At 40.7% G+C, this 17,445-nt stretch overlaps 1 protein-coding gene across 5 annotated transcripts in view; it reads right to left on the bottom strand.

The window, feature by feature from the left end:
- KCNH1 (potassium voltage-gated channel subfamily H member 1) overlaps positions 1-17,445 on the bottom strand; it is a 353,228-nt gene that overhangs the window by 244,525 nt on the left and 91,258 nt on the right. The gene's annotated exons all lie outside the window — the stretch shown is intronic.

Raw genomic sequence — 17,445 nt, 5'->3', positions numbered from 1 at the left:
TTCATAATTTTTCCTCAGAAGCTTTTATTTTAAGCTTTAGAGTGTTTTCTAGTGCTCCAAGCCTGAGAAAGTTCCTCAGTTACACTCTACTAAAACCAGTTATAGTGGCTTCTCAATTAATGCCTCTATCTTCCATCTCTAGCCCACTCCATACACAGTGTTTCCTTAGTAAACAAGCTATTTATTGAGTGTTTAATGAATTAAAGTATTTTAACAGAAAATTAACGCAAACAGGAGGTAACGTTAATTAGTGAAATCCAAATTAAATAATATAATGCAGTTTTATCAAACATCAAGAGGTTCTGGAAAAACACTCATTAATAAATAAAGACATTTCTGGGATGGCTGGGTTAAGAGTCTGCCTTCGGCTCAGGTCATGATCTCAAGGTCCTGGAATTGAGTCCCATGTCGGGCTCCCTGCTTGGCGGGAGTCTGCTTCTCCCTCTCCTCCCCACTCATGCTCTCTCTTGCTATCTCTGTCTGTGTCTCTCTCTCAAATAAATAAATAAAATCTTTTTTAAAAAATTGAAAAAGACATTTTTAATTTGGCACCAATATTAACATATCACAAGATGCTAAATTATTTCAAGAATTTGGATTAAATATGCTCCGTCCTCCTCTGTCCAACTTTTTCATCTCAATTACCCTTAAAATGTCTTCCTTTGTGGTTGACAAGCTTTAATCCAGGCTTTGTCTGAACCAACTGCTAAATGAGTCCAACATGAAGGTGGAAGCTGAACAAGGCACATGAGCTCAAATATAAACCTGATCCCAGATGCAGGTCAAGGCACGCCAAGACAGCCATAATGGACAGGACTACAAGAGGGCTATGGGTTGGAGAATATCACCTCTGTAACGGGTGCTTACAAGAAGCTACCCACTCATAGGGCTGGCTACCTCAAGAAATCTTCCCATAACAGACCCTCCCCAACATGACATTTACAGGCAGCATGTTGTTGAGAGCTCCATGGCCCTACAAAAACATTCTGATGAAAGATAATATAGAAATAACTTGTACAAACAGGTGGGTCAGCAGGAAGCTCAGAGAAAAGAAAAGAATAGTGTGGACTGTCTTATGATACAATCTAAAGCTAAAAGAAGTTGTTTGTTGTAGCTGAATTGCCTAGTCTTGAGACAGATGTAAAAGCAGTAATAGGCAGAGAGACAGTCCACCCAGTTCTCTACTCTGATCCTAAGCTCTACGTAGGGTGATGGCACCCAATATATACTGAGAAGCAACAAGATAAGAAGCTTGAGAACAGGCATCACAATGTATTAGGTAACTGTGTGTGTGTGTGTGTGTGTGTGTGTGTGTATGACAAGGCAAGGGAGACAGTGCTTACAGCGTATTTAGGCCAGAAGGAAACTGGCAGGAAGTCTAACTCACATCTCATTCTGCACACAGACCATGTTGGGCTGATATGCCTGGGAACTGATTGTCCAAAAGAAAGCTGAGTTTTAGAGATACCATCACTGTAGAACTACATCTAGTCCAAAGGACTCCTCAGTCCATGAATGAGTCACAGAAGAAACAATAACAACAACAAAAAAATGAATCATCCCTTTTCACACCATGACTATACAAAGAAAATCACCAGCATATGAGAAAAGAAGAGCCAGTGTTCAGCTTTCTTGAGGATTGAGTAGTAGTGACTGTGTGGCCGTCCCAAGTGAATCGGGTCCTTAATACAGGGGAAATTTTTTCAATATAAAAATCTCCCCATTTTCTAGCTATAAATACTAACTCAGTCAGGAATGCCATCATCTGAAACCAGGTTCCCCTTCTCTATAATTATTTTCAAATTGCCCAAAGTCCATCTGTACTGTCAAACTGGGGCAGAAATGGGACCAGCTTTCCACTGACTCAGGCAAAACATGCTGGAAACTTCTGAGCCCCCCCCCCCACCATACCAGAATTGTTCCCTTTGCTCCAACTTCCTCCTCCATTTCCCACTTAGCTCTAGCAGTGAAGAATGTGTGAGGACACAGCAAAGAACTCAAATTTTCTAGGTCTCATGGGGGAGCAAAGGAGAAAGGGGAATCCCCATGTGTGGACCCATGCATGCATGTGCAAACATGTGTGCCTAAGTCTGGTGTGTAGGTTGGACAGGAGGTATAGTTTAAAAGAAGATGTCGAAAACAAAGTTCATATTAATCACAAAGAAAAGCTCAGGACCCAATCAGGCAAGAATTAGAAAACTGGCCTAGGGGTCAGGAAATCTGATCTTGAGTTCTGCAGCTGTAAGACTTTGAATAAGTCCATCACTCCTGACCTCTGCTTCCCTTTTTCATAAAATTCTCAACATCCACGTAGGGTTGTTGAGAAAAGAAATAAATAACAGACAGGAAAAGGATGTGAAAACTAATAAAAGCTTTATTATTCTAAGATAGGCTGAGAACTGTTGAAAAATTCAGATGAAATTAAAATAAACTAAATCCAGCAACACAAGCCAGCTTCATTCTACTAAGGGATCAGCTGGGAAATCCACCTCCTGCTCACAGGATACATATTTAGAAGTAAACATTTGAAAGGACTGCCCCCAAGACATAATAAGTGGTCATAATGATTAATTTGGGGAATCAGAAAATTGGATTGGATTCTGTGAAAAGAGAAGACCTATAAGCCCTCCACACAAATATTCCTGTTTAATATATGAATCGCAGCCGGGAAGCGTGCCCACATTCTAGAAGAGTAAAGACCAAGAAAATCAGATTCTTACTCTAGAAGAAAAACAAGACAATGGAAGCTATGCTTTATGTTGTGCTGCCTGCTTGAGATTAGACTTGACAACATTCAATAAAGCAAGGAAATTTCCTTCACCACAATGGTAGTGAGTCCAACTAGCTGTGTGTGTCTCCGTCAGGCCCTGGACATGGACAGGTAGGTGTGAATAGGAAGAAAATAAGAAATGGTCAATGTATGTCCTTAGCTTTTAGTTACAAGCCGGGAAAAGACAGAATAAATGTGGCAGGTGTCTGATAGGAAATGAAAACTGGGTAGCTCTGTTTCTTTCCTTTTTCTCTTTTTTAAAAGAATGGTGTTACTATCATACATTTCAGGTTCCTTTTCCAGGAACAAGTTGGACCAAGCACTGGCATTTTCACATCCTCTGTCAGTGCTCCTGTGATCGCAGGCCAGCGCACATGGTAAAAGGAAATGCAGTTGGGGCCAAGCTTTGTTTTGTCAACGCGCCTGCCCCCCAACAAGGGCCACACTCTACCAAACTTGGGACTCTTACAGATGTTAACTTGTGTTGTGGGGGAGTTTTTGGACAAACTTGCAATACGTTTAAGAAACAAAATTAAAGGTAAAAGTACCAGGTACTAATTTTCCGATCAGAAATACACATCAAAACCAGCCCATGAGTCTTCTTATTATAGCCATGAGCGGAGACGTGCTGCCCAGCTGGGAAATATACAAACAAACCTAGTATTAGAGCCCATCCATCTGGGTTGATTCTGACAGCTACAACAGTGCTGCCTTCAAGGGCACATCCTCCAAAACATCGAGTGACCCGAGCCATATACCTCATATGCCCTAGTTCCTCTTAAAATGAGGCTATTAATAAAGGTCTGTCTTGATGTTGAGGACCAAAAATGAAAGGGCTGCAAAGTAACTGGGATCTAGAGTATGTTACATGTCGCACTTCAGGCAACTGAAAACAGCTAAAGTTCCCAAATGCTATTAAAACCAATGGGTTACTAGGATTGTCAATAATGTGTCAAGATACCTGTGCCTGGAGAAAACTCCATCCTACCTGAGAAATCTTTGGTAATTACCAGAAGAATCACTTCTTCTGTTTTCCATTCTCACGTATTATGATTTAAATTTTATTAGAGGTACTTTGTAACTAGCTCAATTTACTTTGAAAGCTTCTAAGTGCTTTTTCCTCGCCAGTCCCCACTATTTCCTCTGTGCCATTGCAGAAGAGAGCTGCTGTGTTACAAACACGTGCCCCTGCTCTGTATATGCAGCTGCCTAGGAAAATACTCAACTTATGTATATTTAATGTGTGTTTCCTACTACTGAGCCTTCAGGGTGCGACCTCCCCCACCATATCTAATAAGCATGATGGATTGTATTCAATTTAGCTAATGCCAACCTGTAACTAATTATAGCAGCATCCTCAGATCAGGCTAGAGTTACAGCCTTGTCAAAGACCCTTCATAAACAGGCTGTTTCTGGAGATTTACACAGCAAGTATGGGTGAATACATGGGAAATATGAGAAGATGGTATAATGACTAAGCTGTCAACACTAGGAGGGAGCTTCGAGTACCAACTACTGAGGGAGGGAAGATCATATGCCTTTGGACAAATGATGAAGAATGAATATTACAGATTCTAGAGGAACCAGCTGGCCAGTAACTCATGGGATACCAGGGGTCATACTAGGGGTACCTGGTAGCCAGCAGGGTGCTTGCAGCTCAAGGAAAGACTCAAAGTAACCTGGACAAGCTGCTGTCTCACCATTCCAAGTGTGCCCTGGGCAAGATACCTTCTCTCAGGGAGGTGCCTGGGTGGCTCAGTCAGTTGAGCGGCCGACTCTTGGTTTCATCTTAGGTCATGATCTCAGAGTCCTGGGATCGAGCCCCTCGTTGGGCTCCATGCTGAGTGGGGAGACTGCTTGTGGATTCTCTCTCTTCCTCTGCCTTTGCCCCTTTCCTTGTGTGTGCACATGCACTCTCTCTCTCCTCTCTCTCTCTCTTAAATAAATAAATAAATCTTCAAAAAAAAAAAAATGCTGTCTCTGGACCTTAGGTCCCCCAGCAGTAAGACAGAGGTGGCAGCAGAGCTGGATGGAAAGAACATGGACTCAGCAGTAAGGCACGCTTAGTTTCTAAACCTCGGGATGGGAGTTCTATGAAAGAGCAAGTTACTTAAGCTAGTTTCTAAACTTTGGCTTCCTCATCAGGCAAACAAAAAACTGACAACTACCTTGCACAATGGTGGGAATTCGGGGATCATGTCTGTGGAGCACTGGCACAGTGGGAACACATATCAGGAACTCAGTAAGTGATAACTGTTACTGGATCCAAGAGTGATATCCCATCCATTTTGATGATGAGAATCAAACGTGCGATTTCATATGGAGACGATGTAAAGTGCTAAAGCATCATAATACAGAGTTCACGGAGCCTCTTTAGAGCTCCGCAAGGACCTGGACAGCTTATACTTTATGATAGCAACAGGGATGATGGAAAAACAGGCAAGATAACCATGTGGGATGTTCCCCAAAGGCCCTTCCTTTGGCCCCTACTGGATACGAGGATATAAAATCAATCCCCTGTGCTGGAATTGAAGTCTAGGATGAATACTGTGTATATCTCCATTGAAAGGGTACCCCGAATTCAAAGCCCTCCACAATCCTACCTTTTTTTTTAAGATTTTATTTATTTGGGGCGCCTGGGTGGCACAGCGGTTAAGCGCCTGCCTTCGGCTCAGGGCGTGATCCCGGCGTTATGGGATCGAGCCCCACATCAGGCTCCACTGCTATGAGCCTGCTTCTTCCTCTCCCACTCCCCCTGGCTTGTGTTCCCTCTCTCGCTGGCTGTCTCTATCTCTGTCAAATAAATAAATAAAATCTTTTAAAAAAAAAAAGATTTTATTTATTTGACAGAGAGCACAAGCAGGGGGAGCAGCAGGCAAAGGGAGAAGCCCATGCAGGGCTCGACCCCAGGACCTGAGCCAAAGGCAGACACTTAACTGACTGAGCCACCCAGGCAAACCACAATCCCACCTTCCAAGCCTCATCGCCCACACCCTTCCTCACACGCTATGTTCTAGCCCCCTACAGGCCAGCCCCCCCACACCCCCGTGCCCTGAACGCACCATGCAGCTTCATACCTCCAGGCCTTGGCTGTCCTATTTGCTCAGGCTAGAGGGTCCCAGTTCACCCCTACCTCCTGATACTACTTAACCCTGGTTAAAACTTCCTAGTCTTTGGCATCCCCGACTCCTTGTGGAGAGAGATCAGCTCCAAGATATGCTTCTTCAGGGGATCTTCAATAAACACAAGGCAGTCTTTTAAAATCACCATCTTTTACACTGGAAGCCCTCTGTTTCCACCTCTGTTTCCTCTGGAAAGTTGTAAAATCTAAACATTTTTATATGTTTTCCACATTTTAAACTCCCCTTTGTAAACTATGGCTCAAGGAAGACAATTATCAATATTAGCACAATCATATCAACAAGTACCAAAAATAGGCTAAGCCCCACCCAAACTCCCCAGATATGTTATGACACTGAAGCCCTGAATCATTACAGCTGTGGCAGTGGGGAAAATCTGCTTGGTCACAGTGTCGTCTATCAAAACAAGCCTATTCCCCTAAGGCTTGGCCCATCTGCCTCCTCCTCCATGAAATGGCCAACCATCGACCATCATGCCCATTTAACAACTCCTTCCTTGGGCTCCCAGAGCATTTTGACTCACCTCTGCATCCTTTCATTGACTAACCCAACCTGTCAGGTGCATTTCGTATATGAAAGAGGTTGGAGGGGGGAGGGACTGGTAGACTAAAGTTTCAAGTCCTCCCTCACGGATCTGTAGAGCTTGCTACAAATACCAACCACGGGATCAACAAAGTGGTGAAGACAGAACTTCCAAGTCCCGCAATGAGAATGTCAGCTCTGTTCCCTAGCAGTCTGCCACTCTAAGCCTCAATCTCCTCTCCTATAAAATGGGAGTGAGACTCCTTCACTGAACTGTGAAAATAAAATTAGATGAGAGGCATCAAGCACTTAGCCCAGGACAATCCCCACACATGGTAAGTGCCCAATAAACAGGAGCTATATTTTTTATGGAATAATTATTATCATCACTAGAGTCTGAAGAGGTATGTGTCACAGAGCAATGCACAAAAAGCAAAAGAAACAAGAATTCATTCTGCTTTGTTTGCACACCTTACCTCTCTGGAGCTTAGTAAATGTTTGCTGATTCAAATATGGGGGTTAGTGCAGGCTTCAAGAACTCAGAGAAGGCATGGCTGTGAGAGAGGAGGATAGCCAAGGCACCGGCAGGTCAACGTTCAAAGACATTCCAAGATCCAGGAAAACAGGGAACACGCAGGTAAGGCCACTACCAGCCCATTACGAAAGTTTCCCAATGGTCTGAGGTGACTCCAAATGCCAGTCTGGAGCTGGGATGGCCCCAGAAGAACCAACAGAGGAGAATTTTAAAAATACGAGTTTTGGGAACAGAGGATCAACACACTGGAGTGGCGCCTAAGCATATGTATTTTCAACAGGCAACCGAGATGATTTTCATGTGCAATCAGACTGTGCTCAGATCCAGAAAGCAGACTGAGCCGTCAGCATGGCTGTTCTGGTCTGGCCTTTAGACATCTATGCAAAATCTGTGCAAAATCTCTCTTGCGACTGGGGCCTCTCATTTTTAGCCATGGCTCCGTGAAGGGTGGGGTGTGAATGGTCATCGGATGGTTCAAGCCTATGTGCTCAGGAGTAAGGATGAGCTTCCCAACAGCAATACTTCCCAGGGCCAAGAATCTTCATGAAGGAAATAATCATTACTCTTTTAGGACATCTCCTGAGCTGACAACAACAATAGGAATAGCAGTACTAGTTACTAAGTGCTGGTAATGTGCCAGCACTGCACTAATCTATACACATTACCTAATTTAATCCCCATAACACCCTGCAAGATAGACACTGCCCTCATTAAAGATAAGAACACCAGGGTTTAAGGGCGCCTGGGTGGCTCAGTTGGTTAAGCATCTGCGTTTGGCTCAGGTTATGATCCCAGGGCCCTGGGATGGAGTCCCGCCTCGGGCTCCTTGCTCAGCGAGGAGCCTGCTTCTTCCTCTGCCTGCCACTCCCCCTGCTTGTGCTCTCTCTCTGACTAATGAATAAATAAAATCTTTAAGAAACAAAACACCAAGGTTTAGAGAGGATAACTAATGTGCTCAAGGTCACACAGCTAGTCAGAGACAGAGTCAAACAGGCAGCTGGTTATTTCATCATGAAGTTACACTGTTTGGCCAACTGACAATTCTACCTGCCAGTCCCCGGCTATACCCTTCCTGCAGACCTGGCTCAAAACCCTCAACCTGAAACCATTTTATTTCCTCTAAAATTCCCAAAGCACTGAACACAGAGCTCTATTTCTGGTGCTGTTCAATCAATAACCGGTGAATAAATAGAGGTATATTTCTGTCATACCTTTTCCCAAAGAGCACAAAACACACTCACATTTACTCTCTTATCTGTTCTAGTGCCTGCTTTAAAAAACAAAACAAAACATTTTTATTGGAATAAGATGTAAGGGGCTCTGTAAAACATTGAAAATGTCATTATGTACAAGGTCCCATTCTTTCCTCTAAGTGTTGCCATGCTTTTTGTTGCTTTTTCTATTCAAATAGAAGCCTTTCATTTATATACATCCCTTTCAAAGAAATGTGGTTATATAAAAATGTAACTAAAAATGCAAGTCTTTTCTGTTGCTTAGTACTCTTTATTCCCTATTTTTTCTTTACGTTTCCTTTCAATGAGGCTTCATGTCTCGTTCCTACATAGCCCCACATGGACCTGGCACTCTATTTATAGCACGCCTGAATCTACATTCACTACCTGCACTATCTCGGCAGGTTCGTCTTTGTACCATTGGGAAGCAGACAGCCCATCTCTGGCACCATCATCCATGTCTCTGGCGAAAGCCATGCTTCTGGCAACTCCACAGTAGTCCCTCACCCCATAAGGCCATGGTCTGACAGCGGAGCACACACTCCTCTCTTCCTCACCAAAAGTCATGAGAGACCAGCCCCCTACCACTACTCTCACAATTACAACTGTTTAGATATGTTACTCTGCTTAATAAGAAAACATAGAACAAATAACAAGGAGCAAAAAAAAAAAAAAAGAATTTTAAGCAGGCTAGTGGGAGAGATGATATTTGTAAGAGACTTTTCTGACCATCTCGTATCACTCTACTGGGGAGTTTCTCATTCAACCTAAAACAAGTGCTCCTTAGATGCTCTAATTCAAATATCTGGACACTCATGTTGTCAATTAATGAGCACTAAGTATTACTTTTGCCTTCAAAACCTTTCAACATATTAGGAGGGTAAGAACACATGCACACAGAAACTACTACTTCTTAAAGGAAGGCTTAGTCATGAGTTCTTACAAAGGCCTCCACCATCAGACAAGCAAGCTCTCCTGCCTCCTAACCAACACCTTGAGATACACTTCAGCTAATCCTCAAACCTTGTCTTATCCACAGAGCTTTCCTGTACTTGGAGAAACACATAGGATACTAATTCCCCGAGAAGATCTAATTCTCAAAACCCTTTAGTATAGTTTCCATATCCTTCAGACTCCCTTTCCTACAAATGTGGCCATGGATGCTGTTATTGGTATGGGCCAGATAATTCAAATAAAAGCCACAATCATCTAAGCTAAATTGGGCCCTGAGGCTGTAGTGAACTCAAGGTTAAACAAGTCATCATCCAAACATTTCAATACTTCTGGAACCTCAACTGGGAAGACAAGATCTGTTCTGCCTCTCACTAGCTATGTGCTTTCCAATAACGGCACCAACATCTCTGTGTCTCAGACTCCATCAAGAGTCAGAAGTTAATACATATAAAACCTGTATTTACAGGGGGGATGGGGATTTATTGTTTAATAGGTACAGAGTTTTAGTCTTGCAAGGCGAAAAGAGTTCTGTGGATGAATGGTAGTGATGATAGCAAGACAATGGGAATGTCCTAACGCCACTGAGCTGTATACTTAAAAATGGCTCAGGTGGTAAATTTTACGTTATGTGTATTTACCACGATTAAAAATTTTTTAATATTCTAAAATTGATTCGGGTGATGGTTGCACAACTCTGAGAATATACGAAAAACCACTGACTTGTACACTTTAAATGGGTGAATGGTGTGGTATGTGAATTATATCTCAACCTGTTACAAAAGGGGAGAAAAAAGGATCAAATGAGTGTTCTGGGGGAAAAAAACCCTATATTTTAAATTAATCAGACAGATTTACAGCAGACTGGTTACAGCAGAAATAGGATTAGTGAATTTGAATATAGGTCAATAAAAATTAGTCAACCTGAATCATAGATGGAAAAGAGAAGAACAGAACATACCCATAAGAGACATGTGAATACAGTCAACAACAAAACCCAACCCAGGAACTTAATGGTCAAAATGTTAAAAACAAAAAATATACAGGAAATTTTAAAAGAAGCAGAGGAATTTACCCAAAGGATACGAAAATACAGATTTGAACGGGTACATACACCCTGATATTTATAGCAGCATGATTAACAATAGCCAAACTACAGAGAGAGCCCAAATGTTCACTGACCGGTGAATGAATAAAGAAGACGTGGGGTATACACACACACACACACACACACACACACACACACACACACAGTGGAAAATTACTCAGTCATCAGAAAGAATAAAATCTTGCCATTTGCAATGACATGGATGGAGCTAGTGTATTACGCTAAGTGAAATAAATCAGTCAGAGAAAGACAAATACCACATGATTTTACTTATACGCGGAGAAACGAAACATTGAGCATTTGGGAAGGAAAAAAGAGAGAGAGAGGGAAACAAACCATAAAGGACTCTTAACAATAGAAAACAAACTGAGGGATGATGGAAGGAGGTGGGTGGAGGGTGGGCGAAATGGGTGACGGGTACTGAGGAGGGTGTTTGTCACGATGAGCACTGGGTGTGGTATGTAAGTGATGAATCACTAAATTCTACTCCTGAAACCACTATTACACTACACGTTAACTAACTAGAATTTAAAGAAAAATGTGAGGATAAATAAATAAAAGAAGCAGAGGAAAATAAGACAATTCACATTCAGGAGAACAACAATAGAATGACATCTGAATTCTCATCAGAAGCAATAACATATTTACACTGCTAGAAGGTTTAAAAATAAAAAAGCAAGCCTATAATTTTACACCTTGCAAAAATAATCCAAATAAAGATGTTTTCAAACAAATGATTTAAAAAAATCATCACCAAAAGAACTGTACCGTGAAAAAGAATGAAAACAGATGCTTGGGCTGAAAGAAATTGATCCCCCTCCCAAAACTATGAAACTAAAAAGAAGAGTGAAAAACATATGAATCAATATAAAAGAATATTGACAATTTAAAACAAGAATGATAACAAAGACCTGTATGTGTATAACAAAAATAGCACAAAGGGCAAAAGGAGGTTAAACAGAATTAAACTACTGTAAAGATCTTAGTAGTTTGAGAAGGCGTAAAAGTACTAATTTAAATAGCTTTTAATATGCAGAGAATGCAATTGTAATCTCTAGGGTGAGCACTAAAAGAATAATAAAAATATATACGACTAAAAAGCTAAGTTGGGAAATTAAGTGGAATAATAAACAAATAATTAATCCAAAGAAGGTGGGAAAAACGGAAAAAGGAACCAAAAAAAACAAGTATGAGAAAGAGAAAATAAATAACAAGATGATAGACTAAAACCCAATGATAGCAACAACAGTGACAAAAGGAAGTGGACTACGTGTTCCAGTTACAAGACAATTATTGATGGACCAGATTTTCAAAAAATAAAAAAAGACCCAATCCTTTGCTATTTATTTACAAGAGATATTCTTTAAAAATAAGGCCACAAGACTATACATAAAAACCCTAAAGGCTCCACTAAAAAAAACTATTAGTACTGATGAATGAATTCAGTAAGGCTGCAGGATACAAAATTAATATACAGAAATTTATTGTTTATCTACATACCAATAACGAAGTAGCAAAAACCGAATTTAAGAAAACAATTCCATTAACAACTGCACCAAAAAGAATAAAATACCCAGGAACAAACTTAACCAAGAAGGCGAATGACCTGTACTCTGAAAAGTATAAAACTCTGATGAAAGAAATTAAAGACAACACAAACAAGTGGAAAATATTTCATGCTCGTGGATTGGAGGAATTGTTAAAATGTCCCTACTACCCAATGCAATCTACAGATTCAGTGCAACCCCTATCAAAATACCACTAGCATTTTCACAGAACTAGAACAAATAATCCTAAAATGTGTATGGAACCACAAAAGACCCTGAATAGCCAAAGCAATTTTGAGAAAGAACAACAAAGCTGGAGACATCACAATCCTAGATTTCAAAATACAGTACAAAGCTATCCATAATAATCAAAACAATATGGTACTAGCACAAAAATAGACACATAGATCAATGAACAGAATAGAGAGCCCCATAAATAAACCCATGCTTATACGGTTAATTAATCTATGACAAAGAAGGCAATAATATACAGTGGGAGAAAGAAAGTCTCTTCAACATATGGTGCTGGGAAAACTGGACAGCTATATGCAAAAGAAATGCATATAGACCACTTTCTTACACCTGACACAAAAATAAACTCAAAATAGATTAAAGACCTAAGTGTGAGACATCAAATCATAAAACTCCTAGGAGAAAACACAGGCAGTAATCTCTTTGACATCAGCCTCAGCAACATTTTTCTAGATATGTCTCCTCAGGCAGGAGGGAAAAGGCAAAAATAAACTACTGGGACTACATTAAAATAAAAAGCTTTTGCACAGTGAAAGAAACCATTAACAAAATGAAAAAACAACCTACTCCTTGGAAAAGATAAATGCAAATGATATATCCATTAAGGAGCTAAAAGCTAAAATACATAAAGAACGTCTACAATTCGACACCAAAAAACCCCACATAATTCGATTAAAAATAGGCATAGAGCCTGAATAGACATTATTCCAAAGAAGATACACTGACGGCCAAGAGATACATGAAAAGATGCTCAACGTCCTAACAATCAAGGAAATGCAAATCAAAACCACAATGAGATGTATCATCTTACACCCGTCAGAATGGCTACTATCAGAAAGAAATAACAAGTGTTGGTAAGGATGTGGAGAAAAAGGAACATTCATGCACAGTTGGCAGGAATGCAAATGGTGGTAATTTCCTGCTTATCATTTTATTACTGATTTCTAGGTTAATTTCTAGGTTAATTTCTTAGTGAAAAGAAAGTACACTATATGATTTCAATCCTTGAATTTTGTTGAGACTTCCTTTATAGTTCAGTATCTGGTCTATTTTGGTAAATATTTTATATGAAATTCCAAAAAATATGTATTTTGAAGTTGTTAAAGTGTTTATTCTCTATAGGCTAATTAGGTCAAGTAGATGGAGCTTTAAAAAATTATCTGTATTACTCAATACAAATCTGCTTGTTCTATCAGTTACTGAGAAAGGGGTATATGCAGACTTCAACTTTGATTATGGAATTGTTTATGTCTATTAATTTTTGCTTTGGGGAGGTGGAATCCTAGTAAACTTAACACCCCAGAAAAGTAGAACAAAGAAAACATACAAATAGGAGCAAAAATCAATGAAATAGAAAACAGACAATTAACAATTAACAAAGCCAAAAGTTGGTTCTTTGCAAAGATTACTATAATTGAGAAAACTCTACCAAGATAAACAGAGAGAAGATACAAATGACCAATGAAGAATAAAGGGAAAGAAAACATTATAGATCCAACATTAAAAAAAAAAAACACATACTATGTATAACTTTTTGCCAATACATTTGACACACTAGATGAAATGGCCAAATCTTTAACAATGCAAAACTGACGCAAGAAAAAAAAAAGAATACCTGAATGGCCCTATATTCCTATAAGTCTGAATAGTCCCATCTTATACAAATTCTTTCAGAGAATAGTGATAGAAGATACACTTCCCTGTATATATCTAACAAGGATATCACAAAAAAAATTATTAAAGGCCAACACCTTCATGAACATAAATGCTAAATTCCTAAATAAAATGTTACAAAATAATTTACAGTAATGTAAAAAATTACAAGACATCATGGCCAACTAGGGCTTATTCCAGGAAGTCAGGGTTAATTCAACATTCAAAAGTTAATCAACGGGACACCTGGGTGGGTCAGTCAGCTAAGCCTCTGCCTTCAGCTCAGGTCATGATCCCAGGGATCCCAGGGAGCCTGAATCTGGCTCCCTGCTCAGTGGGGAGCCTGCTTCTCCCTCTCCCTCTGCCACTCCCCCTGCTTGTGCTTTCTCACACTTTCTCTCTCTCTCTCTCAAATAAATACATAAATCTTTCTTTAAAAAGTCAATCAGTATAATTCACCACATGAATAAATTAAAGGAGGAAAAAACATTTTATCTCAACAAACACAGAAAAAGTATTTGGTAGAATTCAAAACCCGTTAATGGTAAAAATTCTCAGAAAACCAGGAATATAAAAGATCTTCCTTACTCTAACAGAGAGTATTTACACACAACTAAAGTCAACAATATACTTAATGCTGAAACACTGAACATATTCCCCCTGAGATTAAAAATAAGAGAAGGATGTCTACTGTATCCACTTCTATTCAACATTACTATTGTTGATCCTAGACAAGACTAAGTCAAGAAAAAGAAATAAAGGTATAGATTTTGCAGAGGAAAAAAAATTAAATAGTTTTTATTCACAAAGACATGATTGTGCATGTAAAAAATTCTAAATACCCTACAAAACCTTCAAATTAATAAGCAAATTGGGGTAACTCTGCTGTAAAATCAATAAACAAAAAACACTTTAAACCAGCAGAAAACAAATGGGAAATGAAGCCATTTACAGAGTGCCAAAAATACCAGGTGTCTAGGAATAAGTTTAACAGCAAGAACAAAAAAGAACGGCAACAAACATTGTTAAGAATATTTTGTTAATATAGTGATAATTAAAGAAGACCCAAATAAATGGATATTCTATGGTCAACATTTGGAAAACTCAATAATTAAGACTTCCATTCTCTCCAAATTGTTTTTTTTTTAAGATTTTATTTATTTATTTGAGAGGGAGCATGCATGTGAATGGTGGAAGGGGCAGAAGAGGAGACTACCCAAGCAGACTACCACTGAGCACAGAGCCCCAGTCGGGGCTCAATCTCGACCTATGAGATCAGAACCTAACCCAAAACCAAGAGTCAGAAGCTTAACCGACTAAGCCACCCAGACTCCCCTCTCCAAATTGGTTTTTAGATTTAATGTAATTCCAACCAAAATCCCTACAAGTTTTTGGGGTTTAGTCGGAAACTGGCAAGCCAAATCTAGAATTTATATGGCTATACAAAGGCTCTTTGGTCATCTTGAAACAAAAGAACCCAGGTAACTGATTCTAATACTTACTATCATACTATGCTAATTAACAGTGCAGTAAAGGAGTTAAGAATAGATAAACCAATGGAACATAACGCACAGTCACTTGATTTATGAGCAAGGCTCAGAGCAGGGGTGGAGGTGACAGCCAGACCTGAATGGGTTGGGAGAACAAAGGACCTGCCTTGGAGGGCAGTGCCTGGAGAAACACAGTAAGCATCCCACATGGACTAAGGGTGGGTCTACATGGTGATGGAGTTCTCCATTGACAGTGAGGCACTGGAGCACAGCCCAGAGGAGCCAGAGAACGGGGTCCAATCAGGGTTCAGGGTGGGGGCTTGGCCAGGCATTAAGAGTGAGGGCCTCAGAGGGGAGGGGGGTGGGGGAATGGGATAGACTGGTGATGAGTAGTAAGGAGGGCACATATTGCATGGTGCATTGGGTGTTATACGCAACTAATGAATCATCGAACTTTACATCGGAAACTGGGGATGTACTGTATGGTGTCTAACATAATATAATAAAAAAACATTAAAAAAAAAAAGAAACTGCTTCACTCAAACCCAGCACGGCAATGATATAACAAGCTCTCAAGGGACAAATGGAAAATCCCTCACTGGTTCTGTCTTCAATATTGGAACCTTTAAGCCTTTGGAAATTAAGACTAGGATATCATGTTTTATGTATTTTTCTCAATCTGATACTTGCTATTTCATCATCATATTTCTTTATAATCAGCAGGATTTTGTCAACTGTACCTTGAAGATCAAGAATTGGAAATGCAGAGATAAGTTTATACACGGCAGAAAGATGTAATACAGTAGTGGTGTGGTCTGAATGTTGAGTCCTAGGTTGAAATCCTAATGTCCCACAGGATGGTATTAGGAGGTGGGGCCTTTGAGAGGTAATTAGGCCATGAGGGTGGAGCCCTTGTGAATGGGGTTAGTGCTTAGAAAAGAGACCCCACTAAGGTCCCAGGCTCATTCCACCACGTGAGGATACAACCAGAAGTCTGCAGCCTGGAAGAGGGCCCTCACCCAGCCATGCTGGCACCTTGATCTTATACTTCCCAGCCTTCCAAACTGTGAGAAATAAATTTCTGTTGTTTATAAGCTAAATAAAAAAAAAAAGAGTGAGGGCCAGAGGATCAGGAGATCTGGGGCAGGGAGGTGGTGTTGCTTCGGTGCAGTGGCGGAGGGGAACAGCCTGAGCGCTGTGGGCTCAAGGGAACTAGAGGAGGGGAGACCTGCGACATTTTCCTCTCATTCTCACCACAGCTGCCTGCATACACCTTCAAAATCAAAGTCAGATCATGGCGCACATCTAATGGAAACCCTTAATGGTTTCTTTTTGACCACATGATAAAATGCAAACTCTTTGGCAAGACTCTGAGATTCTAACACTGGATCTTGCCTCCCTCCCCCAATGCTGACTCGGCTTTGGACACAGTGAATGCTTGTTCGGCCCTAAAAGCGAACTCCTCTGCATATGCTCTCTCCTCTTCCAAGAACACCCTTCTTACTCCTCACCAAACTAACTCGCGTCATCTCCTCCAGGAGGCCTTCCTGTATTCTCTCGCTAGGCTAAGTACTCCCCGTTAGTAAGCCATAACACCCTGAGCTGAGCCCTGGAACAGCACCTCTCACATTCTCCACCATTGTCAATTACCTGTGACCCCCACCAGACTGCAAGCTTTGAAGAGCTGTATTCCCATCCCCTAGCACCCCAGTCAGTAAGATCTCTTTAAAGAGGGAACAACCTTAAAGAGGTACCAAGAAAAGTTGGTGGAGAATTAGAAGAGAAGCAGGACTTGGGTTGGCTAGAATGGAGGCTGGGAGAGAACAGACAGTAGGGAAGCGTTGAGAAATGATGCAGGGTGGCTTGAGTCTAGTTTGCTCCAAGGACCTCCACGGTCCTTCACATGCTAGGAGCACAAGTTTGGAAGGAGAATGATTTTAAAAATAAATAAAAATAAGAGGGAAAGATCTCAGCTGGATTCCCCTGGTGGGTAAGATGGGGGAGACAACAGCATTGCCAGCAATGGGGACAGTGGCAACATCGGGAACATCACTGAGATGGGACCTCGGCCCCTGGCCACCACGGCAGGCTGTCAAAAGAGAAACACACCCATCAGCAGCACTTCCTGCCCCTAACGAGACACGGGGATAAAAACTATAGTGTGTCTGCTTGTGTCCTCTTGCGTTTGCCAAAATTAGATATAGAAATGGCTCCAAAATAAAAGAGAGAAATGCCAAGGAAAAGA

This window comes from Ailuropoda melanoleuca, chromosome 8 (assembly GCF_002007445.2).
Source record: "Ailuropoda melanoleuca isolate Jingjing chromosome 8, ASM200744v2, whole genome shotgun sequence".
Classification (NCBI taxonomy): domain Eukaryota; kingdom Metazoa; phylum Chordata; class Mammalia; order Carnivora; family Ursidae; genus Ailuropoda; species Ailuropoda melanoleuca.
The sequence above is the reverse complement of the archived record's forward strand: the minus strand, read 5'-3'. Positions and strand labels throughout refer to the sequence as shown.